Source organism: Zingiber officinale, chromosome 10A, assembly GCF_018446385.1.
Source record: "Zingiber officinale cultivar Zhangliang chromosome 10A, Zo_v1.1, whole genome shotgun sequence".
Lineage (NCBI taxonomy): Eukaryota > Viridiplantae > Streptophyta > Magnoliopsida > Zingiberales > Zingiberaceae > Zingiber > Zingiber officinale.
In genome coordinates this window covers 82351997-82368704 of record NC_056004.1, presented here as the reverse complement: position 1 = coordinate 82368704, position 16708 = coordinate 82351997, and positions in this window count along the sequence as shown.

The window sequence follows — 16708 nt, the reverse complement described above, 5'->3', positions numbered from 1 at the left end:
CTCCGAGGAGATCTTACAAGACCCTTTGCCCAGACACAATACCCCGCTGGTGATCGTAACATACAACCAATCGATCGATCTAGATGAACTTCTGGATCGGTTCGATAATGAAGCCATGCTGCACCAGTATATAGATGGAGTGAAGTGACGAGTCTTCCTCACTACCCTCTCCGGATCGGCGCAGCGTTGGTTCAGAAGGTTTCCGTACGGATCCATACACAGTTTCAAGAACTTCCGAGTAGCCTTCCTACATCACTTCGCCAGCAACCGATGTTATCAAAAGACGAGCGTTAGCCTCTTCTCCTTGAAGCAAGGATCAAAAGAAATGCTTCGAGCCTACATACAGTGTTTCAATCAAGTGGCTATAGACATCCCCTCGGTCTCATCCGAGACCATGATGAACGCCTTCACTCAGGGGCTCGTCGAGGGAGATTTCTTCCGATTGCTCATAAGTGAGTCACCCAAAGACTTTGACCACATGCTCAAAAAGGCCAACCAGTATATAAACGTGGGGGAAGCCCAGGCGACCAGAAGAAAAGAGGAGTCAATTGAACCCCCAGCGATGACCGAGCATTGACCGTCAAACAACCATCAACCACCCAAGGGACCGAGGGCCGAAGGAGAGCGGTCGTACCAAGAGACCAGGACACATGTCGTGCAACATGTGGCTTTCGGTCGTCAGAAGGAGGAGAAAGGCAAGGTGTGGATGTCGATGTTTTGTCTCCTCCACCAGTCGGCGACCCACAACATGCGTGATTGCTGTGGTTTGACACCGATCATCAGCCGACCGGCTCCGAGAGGATACCGACGTCAGTCTCCCTCACCCGACCGACGACAAAGGAATCAATCTACTCGGCAGCGGGAGGACGAAAGAAGGGAGCCCGAATGACACCATCTACATCAACGGCGAGAGGACATCGACCCCTCCCGAGTCTCGGCCGAGTGAAATAGATCATCCACTCAGGAGGAAGAAAATAGAAGTAATGTCACCTGAGGAGAAATAAGCATGATCACTGATGGGCCGACCGACGATGACTCCAACAGAGCCAGGAAGTCATACACTCGGCAGCTGGAGATCCACGTGGTGGGATGCAGTCGGGAGAAGGCCGAAGGGCCCAAGATCAGCTTCAGACCCAGTGACTTAGAGGGAGTGGAGATCCCTCACGACGACACGCTGATCATCCAGGCGGTAATCGCTAACTATACTATTCACCGAACTTTTGTTGATACAGGGAGTTCGGTGAACATTATTTTCAAGAAGGCGTTCGATCAATTACAAATTGATCGAAATGAGTTGCTGCCCATGATGACCCCACTGTATGGCTTCACGGGCAACGAAGTACTGCCACTCGACAGGCCCGACTTGCCATCTCGCTCGGAGAAGAACCATTAAGGAGAACCAGAACCACGAACTTCATCGTGGTGGGTACTTTCAGCCTACAATGTCATCTTGGGCAGACCGGCCCTCAACGAGTTCAGGGCGGTAGTATCTGCGTACTGCCAAAAGATCAAGTTCCTTGTGGACTACCGAGTGGGTGAAGTCAAAGGTGACCAACTGACCGCTCGACAATGCTATGTCGAGATGGTCAAGTCTGAAGCAAGAAGCGCTCGGAAGAATCTGCGCTTGAAGGTGAACGCCATCACCGAGGATCTTCATGGGTTGGTATACGAAGAAAAGGAGCAAAGTCCAAAATCCACCCAAGCCCGACGGGGGGCATCATATTAATCATGGCCGAGCGGGAACCTAAGAAGAAGGTAGAATGGCCGGAGCGTGGATCATTCTCTACAGCACCAGATGAGAGGTGCACAAGTGAATTCTGTATTTTTGTATGTTTCCCGAACACAGGGCAAAATATGAATAAAAAGCGAAGGCCTCCTGAAACGTGTCTCCACCAACGGTCGAGCAGCGACCTTAAACGCGGGTCTCCACCAACGGTCGAGTGGCGACCTTAAATGCGTGTCTCCACCAACGGTTGAGCGGCGACCTTAAATGCGTATCTCCACCAACGGTCGAGCGATGACCTTAAACGTGCGTCTTCACCAACGGTCGAGCCGCGACCTTAAACGCGTGTCTCCACCAACGGTCGAGTGATGACCTTAAACACGGGTCTCCATCAACGGTCGAGCGACGACCTTAAATGCGGTGTCTCCACCAACGGTCGAGCGGCGACCTTAAACGCGTGTCTCCACCAACGGTCGAGCGACGACTTTAAACGTGTGTCTCCACTAACGATCAAATTAATTAAATTAATTAAAATTGAAACTCATTAAAATTAATACAAGCGTTGTAGCAACGAGTCCCAAGTCGTATTTTTCTTTCCAAGGGTAACTAATAAATGTGTGAGTACTCTAGAATTGATTCACATAGCTCATTGAATTCTTCTTCAGTTGAAACTAAAATCAAATAAGGTTTACTCTTCTCCACATATCACTCTCTTCTTTACTTGATCACCTTTCTTCCAACCAAATGAACATCACTTAAGTGAAGATTTTTATGCATCATTGAATCAAATGGTTCAATTCCTATCTTCACAATCCACAATCTCATAACAAGGTACACAATCAAATCTCAAGTTAAGTTTTCTACAATTAAGCTCATTCACAGAAATAGATGAACTCATTAACTCATTAAACAGAGGTAACAATCAAAACTAAAGTTGATCCATCTTCATTTAAGCAAGCTCACAAGTTCAAGAACCAATATCAAAACTAATAATCACTAACTACATTACAAGAGCCTACGACTATCAGCATTAGTAACAGAATAAACCTAACAGCACTAAGGTCAGTATCAATATCAGTATCAGGTAAATAATCTGGGTTTGAAAGCAAGAATTCGGAATCAAAAACATAAAATCTCAAAAGAAATTGAAATTGCAAAAGAAAGTAAATCAGATCTGAAGATCTGAGCAAAGTTTGAACACAATTCAAAGATAAAAACAAAGAGACCTAAACCCTAATCATTCCACATCCCAAAACCGAAACCAATTCTCTCCAATCTGCTGAAAAACAAATGTGCTATCGAAAACCTCCCCTCAAGCACCCAACAACTAATCTCTACCTCCAGCTATTACCAGTAGGTGCTCATAGTCTTCGGAAACCTCCCCTCTAACTCCCAGCCGACTGATAATCTCACCAACCGAAGAAAACAGAGGATGAATCTGTGATTGTGCAAACCGGATCAAATGGCCAATTCATCCAAGTTGTGCTATGGAATGGAAGTCGGAATGAGATCTGAAACTCAAAGAAACCTCCCTCTGAGCTCAGTTGGGTACGGGGTTCGCTGATCGGAAACCTCCCTGGATCAGGAATGCGCGGTGAAGCAGAATCAAGTCGTGCCGAGAAACCTCCCTCTAGCACTTCTCTGATCGCCGGAAGATGAACGCCAGTAGATTAGGATAGCTGTCGTTGAAGAAAGTTGCTCACCGGATCTGGAAATGAGGAACGGGAAACTCGGCGTCGCGGCGGAGAAGAAGCAGGAACAGTGAAGAAATCGCGAGCCGAGTCCACTGGGTACTGTAGCTTCTCGGGGTTTTTAAACCTCCTCAAAACTGATCGGACGGTCTAGGTCGTTTCTGGCTTGATCAACGGCTGTGATGTCTTCAGATCTGGATCAAAACCTCTGGATCCTCAACTATGGCTCAGATCTATCCCTCATTAGGTTGGATGAGCCGGATCTTCAACGGATGGCTCAGATCTGCTCAATCTTGGATGAGCGGCCTATAATGCTCCGAGGCTTGATCGACTTGATTAGCCCTTGATTTGAGCCCAAATGTAGCCTGATCTGATCGGGTCCATGACCCTTTTGATGCCTACAAAATAAGAATCAACTATTAGCACCAAATACCATGAAAATTAGCTAATTCGCAATTAGGTCCAAAATCAAATGCAATATTGAGATATGATGCTAATGTGAGATTAAACTATGAATAAACCAATAAAAACATGCATTATGATTCAAAATAGTATAGCCAAAATCATGGTTATCAAATCCCCCACACTTAGCCTTGGACGTCCCGTTCAAGTCAAGAAAACCTAAAATCATCTCCACAAAATTCCCTAGCAATACTTAGAAGATAGTAAAAAAGTAATTAACTAAGATCATCTTAAAGATCACGAACAATCATGAATACAAACCAAACAATAATCAGTAGGTATGGTGGTTTCAATCCAATTGAAAAATTAAACAAGTTGCAAGCTCACAAGGTATTTTCCTATTCTAGCCCTAACACTCAAAAATGCATTTTAGTGGAGCTCACTCAATGCAACTCACAACATTTCACTACCATAAGCTTGCTTATTTTCTAAATCTCCACCACTATAAACATAGCATACATGAATCAAAAGGATTTAATCATGAAGAATTGAAATGTAAACAAGAAGAACAATTAAAGTGGATGAAATGGCAAAAGAAAAGAATTCATTGAAGAAAATGAGAGATAAAAGTATTGGAGGAATATACTTGATGAGTTGACCAATTTGATGTGAAAAGAGTTGTATACCATTTGTTATAACCACTTCAAAGTATCAAGCTAACCTCTCCTTCAATTTGAATGCAAACATAGAATCTTGATACTCTATCTCCAACTTTGATACTCTCTTGAATGTGCCATTTTTCAAAAAATTTTCTTTCACTGTTTTTCCACTTCATTTCATCACTTGAAAGCTCAAATAATTTCACTTCAACTTGCCAAGAAGAATCCCCTCCCCCACACTTAAAGCATTGTCCGTCTCGGACAATGAAACACCTCATGATTTCCAATTACTTGATACTCTTAAACCACTATTATTTTTTCTGCAAAATTTTCTCTATTTCTGTTTTGGCAGATTCGAAATCAGACTTTTGTTTCCTATCCAACAGCAATATCTTTCTGGCTGAACAGTCATCCTAAATCAGTAAAACCCTCAATCAACATAAGATTTCAGAGATAAAACTAGTTACTGAACAATTATTCCCCTCTAGCAGATTCAGTTCTGCACTTATTTAACTCTCTGTTTCTAATTTTTCCTGCCCTTCCGTATTGTTTACTCTCTGCACTTCTCCAACTAATGAATTCAAAAATCAAATTCAAAATTGATATTAAAGAATTCCAAAGAGCAGAATTTTCAGCTCTCCTAAACAACTTGAAAAATGCAGTCATGTATTTCAGCATGATTAGTCACAGCCACTAATCTGAATTCCAATTCTGCATAATCTCCAGCAGACTTCATTTCCAAAATCATAACTCAGCCCAACTCTTTTTACTGATAACTGCATTCATTGTTGCTGGATAGTTTGATAAAATCAGTCGCATACTCCTTAAATCCATTGGCACAAAACTGATCTGAATTTAAACCAGAAATCAGCTCCTTTTGCAAATGAACACTTCTTTCCTCTTAACATCCTCTTCTGAACTTGACTTGTCACATTCTGCACTGCCACATTTCTCAGACTTATTACTGCTGTAAACTCCCACTTTTGCACACTTCAGCTTTTAGCTTGTATCATGGAGAATTCAGTTTAGCATAGAATGAATAAGAAGTTCAATTTCATTTACTGCTGCTCAAAATCATTTGATACTAAAAATCAGGAATTTCAGTTCTGAAATCAATGAAGTAATCATACACAATTCCATCCACTCTACAACTTTCTTTCTTCAGCAACTTCATAAAATTCTGCAGCAGACACTCAATGAATTGCCAAGGAATTCAAATTCCAGATTCTTCATAAACCAAGTCCAGAAGCAATGTCAAATAATTCCTGCATTTCCATAGATCAGTTCCAAAAATCCTAAAGTATTTCTGCAATTTTAAGCTTCAGCACTCAGAATTCAGAATCAGACTACATGCTTCCAGAAATTTGATTTACAAGCTTGTACCAAATCAAGATTTCAGAATCAGCACATTAATTTGGCACTAAACACCACAGGTTTTGATACATAGCTCTTCAGTCAATTAAATTCTCTGAACACAATAAACTTTCCAGTCTAGAATTCAATTAAACTATCAACACTCTACAAACAGCTAACTTCCAATTTCCAGTGAACAAATTGTTTTGAATTTCCTTAGCACAACAGAGTGCAGATCTCACTGGATACATTGCCTTCGTGCCACTGTTTCTTTTCTTTTTCATTCTGCTGTTTCGACAATTAATTCTGTCATCAGATTTACTCTACAGCTTCTCTTCCTCTTCTACAGCTTCGACCATTTCTGATATCAGATTCTGTATCTGACTTTCAGCAATTAATTCAATGTATCATTTCAGGTTTACTCATCATCATGTATATCACTATCAGCTGAATTCCAGTGTCTCTACAAGATCTGCAAAGTTCTTCCAACATATTCCAGCAGAATATTTCTGATCACTGATTTCAACAATTAATACCCCAAATTTCAGTGTCCTCTTCCAGAATTTTCAAAGTTTGCTGCATTCCAACATTCTGAAAGTACTTCAACAGATACTCAACGAATTGATTTGCCACAGTTTCAGAAATTTCAGAATTAAGGGAACTCAAGCTTAAGATATGTGCTGGTTAGAAACAGCAACAAGTTCATTCTTGACTTGCAGATTTGGAGATTTACAGAAGTGTGACAGGGTACGCTTTGAGTTCTGCACCTCTAAAACTCAGAACAATCAGAAACTTTCAATGGAATTTTTGGCACAAACTATGGTTTCTTGCTCCTCAAAGTCTTGCACACAAGAAATTTTAAAAAGGTAGAGTATCAATTGACAATCAAATTCTGATACTTAACTGATCACTTTGAATTTTCAGAACTGCACAGGATTCTGAATTTTCAGATTGGTACACTTATTACTTCCAGCTTAAACTCAATTACTTTTAGCTCTAACAAATCAGCACTTCCAAAATAATCCAACCTTAGTTTCTGCAGGTTGTCTTTTCTTCTGTTTCTTCTCAGCAATATCTTCATTCGAGTATCAGATTTCTCCTCACATGACATATTAAACTAAGAGTATTGCTTCCCAATCTCTGTACTGCATTCAATTATGTTCATTCAGAAATCAATTCACTGAAATTGCATGCCTTCAACAGGTTGAAAGCTTCCCAAATTCTGAAATTCAACTTCTGAATATTCTAAGGCTTTTAAATCAATAAGAAACTACTGCAGTCACAGCTTATTCAAGATTCACTCTTTGCATATCTGTTTTCACAGTTCCCAACTTTGTGTATCTGTTTTCATTTGTACATTTCAGAAATTAAGTTTCAAAATTAGAAATTTGCAAGACTTTGTATCACTATTCTTTAACATGCAGTGAATCACTTAAAAATTACTTCCCAACAGCCGCACTCGTTCATTGCAATGTGCCCATCAATTAGTAACCAATGAACATTGCTTAGCTTCGTAAGCAATGTGAGCACTTGATACAAATGATAAACTCTTGCCACTTTCATATCATGCTCGAAAATCATTAATCCTCCAGCAATAAAATCAAACTGAAATGGCTTTTCTGAAATTTTCCATCCAACAGCTATGCTTGATGCTAAATTCACAATTTCAGAATTTCCAAACGATTTGAAATACCTCTAAGATTGAACAATTCGAAATAGGAAACCTCCATTATTCTTAAGCATATACAATTCTTCCCCCACACTTAAATCTTTGTCCATCTAGTAAATCCAACTCATCAAAAAAAATTGAACCAATAATCCCAATGAAATAATGACAAGCAAGGATACTCAAGAATTCGAATTCTAGATGAGAATGTATAAAGAAAATTGTGAGGAAAGGAATTAGAAAGTATGAAGGGAAACAAAATTGACAAAATTCTCAATTTCCATGCACACAAATGCTATTGTGACTTTGAAAAGAAACTAAGCAAATTCTAGAGTTTAATTTGCTATGAGTGCATGCCACACAAAAATTTAATAGAGAGTAGGCTTGAAGTAGTCCTCACTAGGTAATATTCATGCAATCAAGCTCAATTGATCAAATTAGAATCCACCACCAAACTAACCAATATAATGCAAGAAAAGCATTCAATCATGTTAAATGACCTAAATCGATGATCAAATTTAAGAAGCTTTTACCATCTTAAAAATATTATTAGAAAATTCCATGGAGGGTTTTATTCAAATGAAATGCTATGTATACTAACAAAATGCAAAGTATGAAAGCAAAGTGTGGAAGTAAAATGCAAATATAGGAAAATGATACTAAAGGAATTTATAAAGCAAAAAGAAATAAAAGCAAGGAACAAACTCCCCTTGATTCCGGGCGGTTGAAGTAGATTTAAAAGAAGAATCCATGCCGGCAGTGGAGTGTCCTTGGTTGCACTCAATTTCTTTTTATTAACCATTTTTCCATCAAAAGCTTTTTCTGGAGGTCTTAGGCGGTTCAGTTCAAGCATCCACTCTGGAAGCTTGTATTCTCCTACAACATCAATCAAAGAAAACACCTCCCACACATGTGGGGTAAAAATAAGATAGGAGAATATTAGTGTGGGTAAAAGATATTTCAAGAAATGATTCACAACTAATAAAATCAACAAATGGTACCTCTATTGAATTTTCTGATGAATCACAAAAAATACTCACATTGTCGTTTTGAACGGTACCTGGAGTGGTGATTGTTACCTCCTTTTCATCTAGATATAGCTCAAGCTCTTGTTCTGGTGAATGTACATCCTCATGTAGTGATTCTTGGGTGCTTGGCTCCATAGCACAAGTCCCTACACTTACATCTTCAACTTCTTCAACTTCAGGTGATTCTTGAGGTAATACTTCCAGTAAGCATTCCCCTACACTTAAGTCATCTTCAAAAATATGTTCAGATCCTGAATCACTAACAACATCTTCAACAACAATATCAGTAAGGTCAGAAATTTGCATAATCACATAATCATCACAAAAAATATTAGAAAAATCATGTGAAGTAATGGGAGTAGGGTCAGGCCTGACAGAATCGCTACTTTCCATCTCTTCACTGGCACGTTGTGTTTGAAGCTGATTTATTGATGATGCAATCTGATCTAACTGAATCTGTATGTTCTGTATCCTTAAAAACTGTTGCTCTTGATACTCACTCGTCTGTTGCATAATCTCCTTGAGTTTCCATGTTGTCTCATCCATCTGAGGATTGTTTTGTTGAAAAGAATATGGTTCAAATGATGTTGAAACTTCTTGAAATCCATATGAACTCTGGAAAGCTGGATATGGCTCAATGAATGGTCCTTGTGCACTTTCATACCTGAAACATGAATTATCCACCCAATTAGCATTAAAACCATTTGAAAATGACTCATACCTATTTTGTTGATCCAAATTTGGGTAAAACTGGTACTCAGGTTGAAAACACTGATAACTCTCCATTCCACCTCCAAAATTCTGAAAATATGGATCTATGCTAAAGAAATCTCCTGTTCTTACAATTCAACACTAAAAATAAATGTTAGAAGATCCAAGAGCATAAAGTTTCAATCTAATGAAAACATGAACAGTAGAATCACTAAACATTTCAAGAATAAACCAACATGAAAATACAAAAGAGAAATAGCAATCATATCAATCAAGAAAAATGCTAACCAATTTAAATCACACAATGATCAATCTAAAATAAACACACATTGCTAGTTATTTCCCCGGCAACGGTGCCAAAATTTGGTGTAAGCCATTTTCATGTCACGTGGCACATCAAATTAATTAAAATTAAAACTCATTAAAATTAATACAAGCGTTGTAGCAACGAGTCCCAAGTCGTATTTTTCTTTCCAAGGGTAACTAATAAATGTGTGAGTACTCTAGAATTGATTCACATAGCACATTGAATTCTTCTTCAGTTGAAACTAAAATCAAATAAGGTTTACTCTTCTCCACATATCACTCTCTTCTTTACTTGATCACCTTTCTTCCAACCAAATGAACATCACTTAAGTGAAGATTTTTATGCATCATTGAATCAAATGGTTCAATTCCTATCTTCACAATCCACAATCTCATAACAAGGTACACAATCAAATCTCAAGTTAAGTTTTCTACAATTAAGCTCATTCACAGAAATAGATGAACTCATTAACTCCTTAAACAGAGGTAACAATCAAAACTAAAGTTGATCCATCTTCATTTAAGCAAGCTCACAAGTTCAAGAACCAAAATCAAAACTAATAATCACTAACTACATTACAAGAGCCTACAACTATCAGCATTAGTAACAGAATAAACCTAACAGCACTAAGGTCAGTATCAATATCAGTATCAGGTAAATAATCTGGGTTTGAAAGCAAGAATTCGGAATCAAAAACATAAAATCTCAAAAGAAATTAAAATTGCAAAAGAAAGTAAATCAGATCTGAAGATCTGAGCAAAGTTTGAACACAATTCAAAGATAAAAACAAAGAGACCTAAACCCTAATCATTCCACATCCCAAAACCGAAACCAATTCTCTCCAATCTGCTGAAAAACAAATGTGCTATCGGAAACCTCCCCTCAAGCACCCAACAACTAATCTCTACCTCCAGCTATTACCAGTAGGTGCTCATAGTCTTCGGAAACCTCCCCTCTAACTCCCAGCCGACTGATAATCTCACCAACCGAAGAAAACAGAGGATGAATCTGTGATTGTGCAAACCGGATCAAATGGCCAATTCATCCAAGTTGTGCTATGGAATGGAAGTCGGAATGAGATCTGAAACTCAAAGAAACCTCCCTCTGAGCTCAGTTGGGTACGGGGTTCGCTGATCGGAAACCTCCCTGGATCAGGAATGCGCGGTGAAGCAGAATCAAGCCGTGCCGAGAAACCTCCCTCTAGCACTTCTCTGATCGCCGGAAGATGAACGCCAGTAGATTAGGATAGCTGTCGTTGAAGAAAGTTGCTCGCCGGATCTGGAAATGAGGAACGGGAAACTCGGCGTCGCGGCGGAGAAGAAGCAGGAACAGTGAAGAAATCGCGAGCCGAGTCCACTGGGTACTGTAGCTTCTCGGGGTTTTTAAACCTCCTCAAAACTGATCGGACGGTCCAGGTCGTTTCTGGCTTGATCAACGGCTGTGATGTCTTCAGATCTGGATCAAAACCTCTGGATCCTCAACTATGGCTCAGATCTATCCCTCATTAGGTTGGATGAGCCGGATCTTCAACGGATGGCTCAGATCTGCTCAATCTTGGATGAACGACCTATAATGCTCCGAGGCTTGATCGACTTGATTAGCCCTTGATTTGAGCCCAAATGTAGCCTGATCTGATCGGGTCCATGACCCTTTTGATGCCTACAAAATAAGAATCAAATATTAGCACCAGATACCATGAAAATTAGCTAATTCGCAATTAGGTCCAAAATCAAATGCAATATTGAGATATGATGCTAATGTGAGATTAAACTATGAATAAACCAATAAAAACATGCATTATGATTCAAAATAGTATAGCCAAAATCATGGTTATCAGTAAGCTGGAGGCCCTATGGGCCGGCCCCTTTAAGGTCATTGAAAAGCTCCGATCGGGCGCCTACTATCTCGAAGACTAAGCCGGACAACGGCTGGAACGACCATGGAGCGCAAACCATCTCCAGCCGTACCGAGCTGGGTGAAAGGTGCACCAATGTAATCATTTAGGCATGTTTACGTTCTCCTGTACCCTTTAGCTGCAGGAATGGAATCACGAAACACAAGGGGATTCCGATTTCCACCGAACGGCCATCTCCATCAAACCGTCGAGCGGCGACGTTAAATCCCAGAGTCGGACCGGCGACTATAAACCCCCCGGCCCGAAAACTGTCGAGCGGCGACGTTAAATCCCAGAGTCGGACCGATGACTATAAACCCCCCGGCCCGATGACCGTCGAGCGGCGACGTTATATCCCAGAGTCGGACCGGCGACTATAAACCCCCCGACCCGATGACCGTCGAGCGGCGACGTTAAATCCCAGAGTCGGACCGGCGACTATAAACCCCCCGGCCCGAAGACCGTCGAGTGGCAACGTTAAATCCCAGAGTCGGACCGGCGACTATAAACCCCCCGGCCCGATGACCATCGAGCGGCGATGTTAAATCCCAGAGTCGGACCGGCGACTATAAATCCCCCCGGCCCAAAGATCGTCGAGCGGCGACGTTAAATCCTAGAGTCGGACCGGCGACTATAAACCCCTCGCCCCGAAGATCGTCGAGCGGTGACGTTAAATCCCAGAGTCGGACCGGCGACTATAAACCCCCCGGCCCAATGACCAGCGGCGCGTTAAATCTAGAGTGATGGCGACTATAAACCCCCCAAAAGCCGAGCGGCGTTAAATCAGAGTCTGACCGATGACTATAAACCCCGACCCGATGCCGAGCGGCGACGTTATATCAGTCGGACCGGCGACTATAAACCCCGACCACGACCGTCGAGAGGCGACGTTAAATCCAGTCGGATGGCGATTATCCCCACCAAGATCGTCGAGCGGCGACGTTAAATCCCAGAGTCGGACCGGCGACTATAAACCCCCCGGCCCAATGACCAGCGAGCGGCGACGTTAAATCCTAGAGTCGGACTGGCGACTATAAACCCCCCGGCCCGAAAACTGTCGAGCGGCGACGTTAAATCCAAGAGTCAGACCGGCGATTATAAACCCCCCGACTCGATGACCGTTGAGCGGCGACGTTAAATTCTAGAGTCGGACCGGCGACTATAAACCCCCCGGTCCGAAGATCGTCGAGCGGCGAAGTTAAATCCCAGAGTCGGACCGGCGACTATAAACCCCCCAGCCCGAAGACCGTCGAGCGGTGACGTTAAATCCCAGAGTCGGACCGGCGACTATAAACCCCCCGACCCGATGACCATCGAGCGGCGACATTAAATCCCAGAGTCGGACTGGCGACTATAAACCCCCCGGGACCGTTGAGCGGCGACGTTAAATCCCAGAGTCGGTCCGACGACTATAAACCCCCCGACCCGATGACCGTCGAGCGACGACGTTAAATCCCAGAGTCGGACCGGCAACTATAAACCCCCGGCCCGAAGACCGTCGAGCGGCGACGTTAAATCTAGAATTGAACTGACGGCTATTGAAAAGCCAGCATACCGCCGATCAGCCTCTGTAATGATTTGGCCAAGGGACCGCTTAAGCTTAACAAGACATACGTGGTCTTGTACTCGACTGCCGAGCAGCAGTACGGAAATCAAAAGACGCTCCGACGAATTCTGTGAAGATCAAAGAAGCGGATAATCCACACAAATACACACAGCAGTGGAACACTAAAGAAAGTCCATTAAGCCGAAAAAGGCAAACACACAAGATAAGATAGGCTGAACAACCAGTACATAAGCCACGACTTCACTCCAGGTAATTAAAAATCTCATCCGGAATCGTGGTTAGAAGATCAGCGTGATCCCGGACGGGAATAATGAAGTCCTAAGGAAGTCGGCCCTTGGTCTTCAGGTAGTCGGTCGTGGAAGTAATGGCCAACTCAAATGCTTGGACGAGCCGATCACAGGTTTTCTCAACAAATTTCTCCGAGCGGATATAGTTCTGCTGCATAATAGCAACCCGGCTCGGTTCAGAATCTTGATATTCTTTGAAGGCAGCTCGGGAGGCCTCTAAGGCGTCTTGAAGGGCCTTCAGATCACTCTGAAGGGTGGCCACCTCCGCCGAGCGTCCGTCCTTCTCAGTGGTCAGCAGGTCGGTCAACTCGTTGACTTTCGCCTCCAGCGCCCGGGCTTCAGCATTCTTTGCCTCCAGATCAGTGATGGCCTGATTCTTCCTGTTAGTGGCCAATGTGATCTTCTTGTCATATGTTTTGACTTGGGTCTCAAGTCGATCCACCATGGTTTGCAAGCCCGAGGATCTATGCTGCTCGGCCTCCAACAGTTTGTTGGTCTTCTCCAAATCGGCCTTCAGCTCGGCGTAGGAAGGGCCCTGAAGAGTAGTCCCACCAAAGACCTTGAGCTTTTTGAATTCCTCCTCGAGGAAAGCTAAGCGGTGGCAGACCGCTATACTTTCGACCCAATGCTGCGATTCGGTTAAAAACGTAAAGAGTAGTCAATACCGATAGGGGGATAAAAAGAAAAGGCCTGAATGAGTTACCCCAGTAGTTTGTTGCAGATAGCTATTGCCGAGCAGCCCAGGTGGCATCACGCCCATGCGCACTCGGGCGTCCTCCTAGACTTTTGCGAGGGGCCCCCGAATTGTTATCAAGTGTTCGGGGCTCGACGGCTGGTCAGCCTTCTGCAAATATTCCTCTATGGGTAAGTGGAGCAAAGCCTTGATCGTCCTGTGCCGACCCGGAGTAGACTGAGCGGACGCAGATGGGGCAAAAGATTGATCGGTCGGCTCAGAGCGAATAAGAGATCTCTTGATTACCCGGCGGGCTGGAGGAAGTGAGGTAATGGGCTGAGCCGCTACGAGGTCGGAAGGCCAGTCTCCTTGAGATAGGGTCCTGTCGGATGACATCGCTTCCACAAACGCAGGAGCTGGAGGATCGTCCATCTGTTCGGACACGTGAACGGCAGAGGTGGCCGAGCGGGTTGGAGTTCCCGTTCGGCGGCGTTTACGCCCGACCAACGGAAGTTCATCGTCATCAGATCCAGCTTCCTCGGGTCGAGTCATCGGTTGCACACTCGGTGGAGCGGTCTCCTCAGCCGCATCGGTGGTGACCGTCCGAGCGGCAGGGTGAGGCCCAGTTTCTCCGCTTCTTGCCCGGCAGCCGCCTCTATCTCGGTGGCCTTGCGTTTTAGCTTGCCGAACACCACCGCTTTCATCATGGTCTCGGCTGCAAGAAAGAAAAAAAAAACAGTTAGACTCAAAGAAAAGGAGAGAAGGTTATTTCTTACCAAGGCCGCTTGGAAGTCGCGTTTGGATCGGACTTAACCCGAATAGATACATCATCCCCTCGGGCAACAGCTTATGGATGTCCAGCTTCAGCCCGGCCAGCAGATTAGCCGCGTGTAGAAAGGCAGGTTCGGTCCGGTACCTTTTCAGGTCGGGGGGAGTCGGCAACAAAGTTTTCCATTGAGTTCGAAAGGGGGGTGGCTCGGGAAAACTCAAGAAGAAGAAATGATCTTTCCAATGCTTGTTGGAGGTAGGCATTTTGTCGAAGAATACCAAGCCGATCCGCGATTGAAATAGGAAGGTACCGATCTCGGACTGCTTGGGTTAGTAAAAATAGTGAAAAATTTGAGGCTTGAATGGGATGTCGTGCGTCCGAAAGAGCACCACTACCCTGCACAGCAACCTAAAAGAGTTGGGTACGAGCTGGCCGAGCGGAATGCGAAAATAATTGCAAACTTCTAAGATGAATGGGTGGATCGGAAACCTAAGGCCCCCTACAAATTGGTCGCGGAAGAAGGTAAAAGTCCAGGCCGGCGGATCATGTGGCCGGTCGGATGACTCGGCCAAAATGAGTTTATGGTCAGCAGGGATGTCATATGTGTTAATCAGTCTAAAGGCATCCCCCGAATCAAACTGACTCTCCATGGTTTGATACCAAAGGCCGGGAGAGGGGGTGAAGGAACTGGCCATTACCGCTGGAATGCGAAGCAAATAGAAAAGGTGACGGAGGAGGTGAGCAGAACAGTGCTCACGAAGCACAGACACCACCGGAAGGCGAAGAAAAGCGCGAAGGGAACGAAAAAGGAACTGCCAGAGAGTTCTTACAGAAAAAAAAAGATGGTCGGAGAAGAGAGCAAATGGCCGGAAGGCGAAGAACCGGTTCGCCGGAGAACAGAGCAGGAGCCTTCGAAAACACGGCCGCGATAAAGCAGAAGCGGCGGAAGGAGAGGAGGCGGCCTTATAAAGGTTAGGCTCTAACGGTCGGGATCGTCCGATCGAGGGCACGGGATCCGAGGAGCACATCCGACCGTTGAATTCAAAGTGCCAGGGGTCACCTCGAGCCTGACAGCATGAGCAAGCGATGACGGCTACCTGGCCACGTGGCATCACCCCGTAAGGCGCATTTAATGACATCCATTACGCAGGCGAGGGCGCGTGCTCAGCCTTAATGACCAGGATTTGCGCAAATCCCGAGGAAATCCGAGGGACGTCAGCATTGACTGACGCTGGGTCGGCGAGACAGACGACTATGAGACCAGTATTCGCCAAGTGTCGGCGGATGATATGCCGAGCGGCATCATTCACTGCACAGTGCCCGATCGAATAAATATTTGCGCCAGAGGCAGAGCGGCCATGAAGCCACCAGGCCAGTGGTCTAGTCAGTCAGACTTGCAGCCTCCTTCGACTAGACTTGAAGGGAAGGCACGTGATCCTATGGTAAGAATCAGGGGCCCACATAGGGAGGGGTCAACGACACGGGGGAATCAAGGTCCCAATTGAGCGGGGGGAAGCCACCTGGCCGGAGTAAATCCCGGGCCGGCGTGTAGATAGCTCGACCTCGAGTCGAGCTTCCGACGCTCACAAGCTCCCTTATAACGGAACCGTCGTGCCGAGCGGCCGATCCGCTCGGCCGAACCGCAGGTCAACCAGATCGCACTCCCGTCCGGCCCAGTAGGAGACAAGAGACTTAGAAGAGGACAAAAAGGGCAGCTAGTGATATCATTCTCGAGACACCTACCGCCGACAATCAGCATGGTCGGCGACCAGACTGTACCGAGGATCGTACGGTGGAAGTTTCCGCTGTCATGGCAGAGATATGCTCGGACAATTGCGGTATGGCGTCAGACACGCTTTTCTGACACAACCATTCTGAGGTATGCTTTGAGGAGAGTGCACGCCTCGGGAAATGTGCAGCGCCTCTCCGGAGTCCTATATAAAGACCTCCGGACTTCGATGGAGGTATGTTTTTCTCA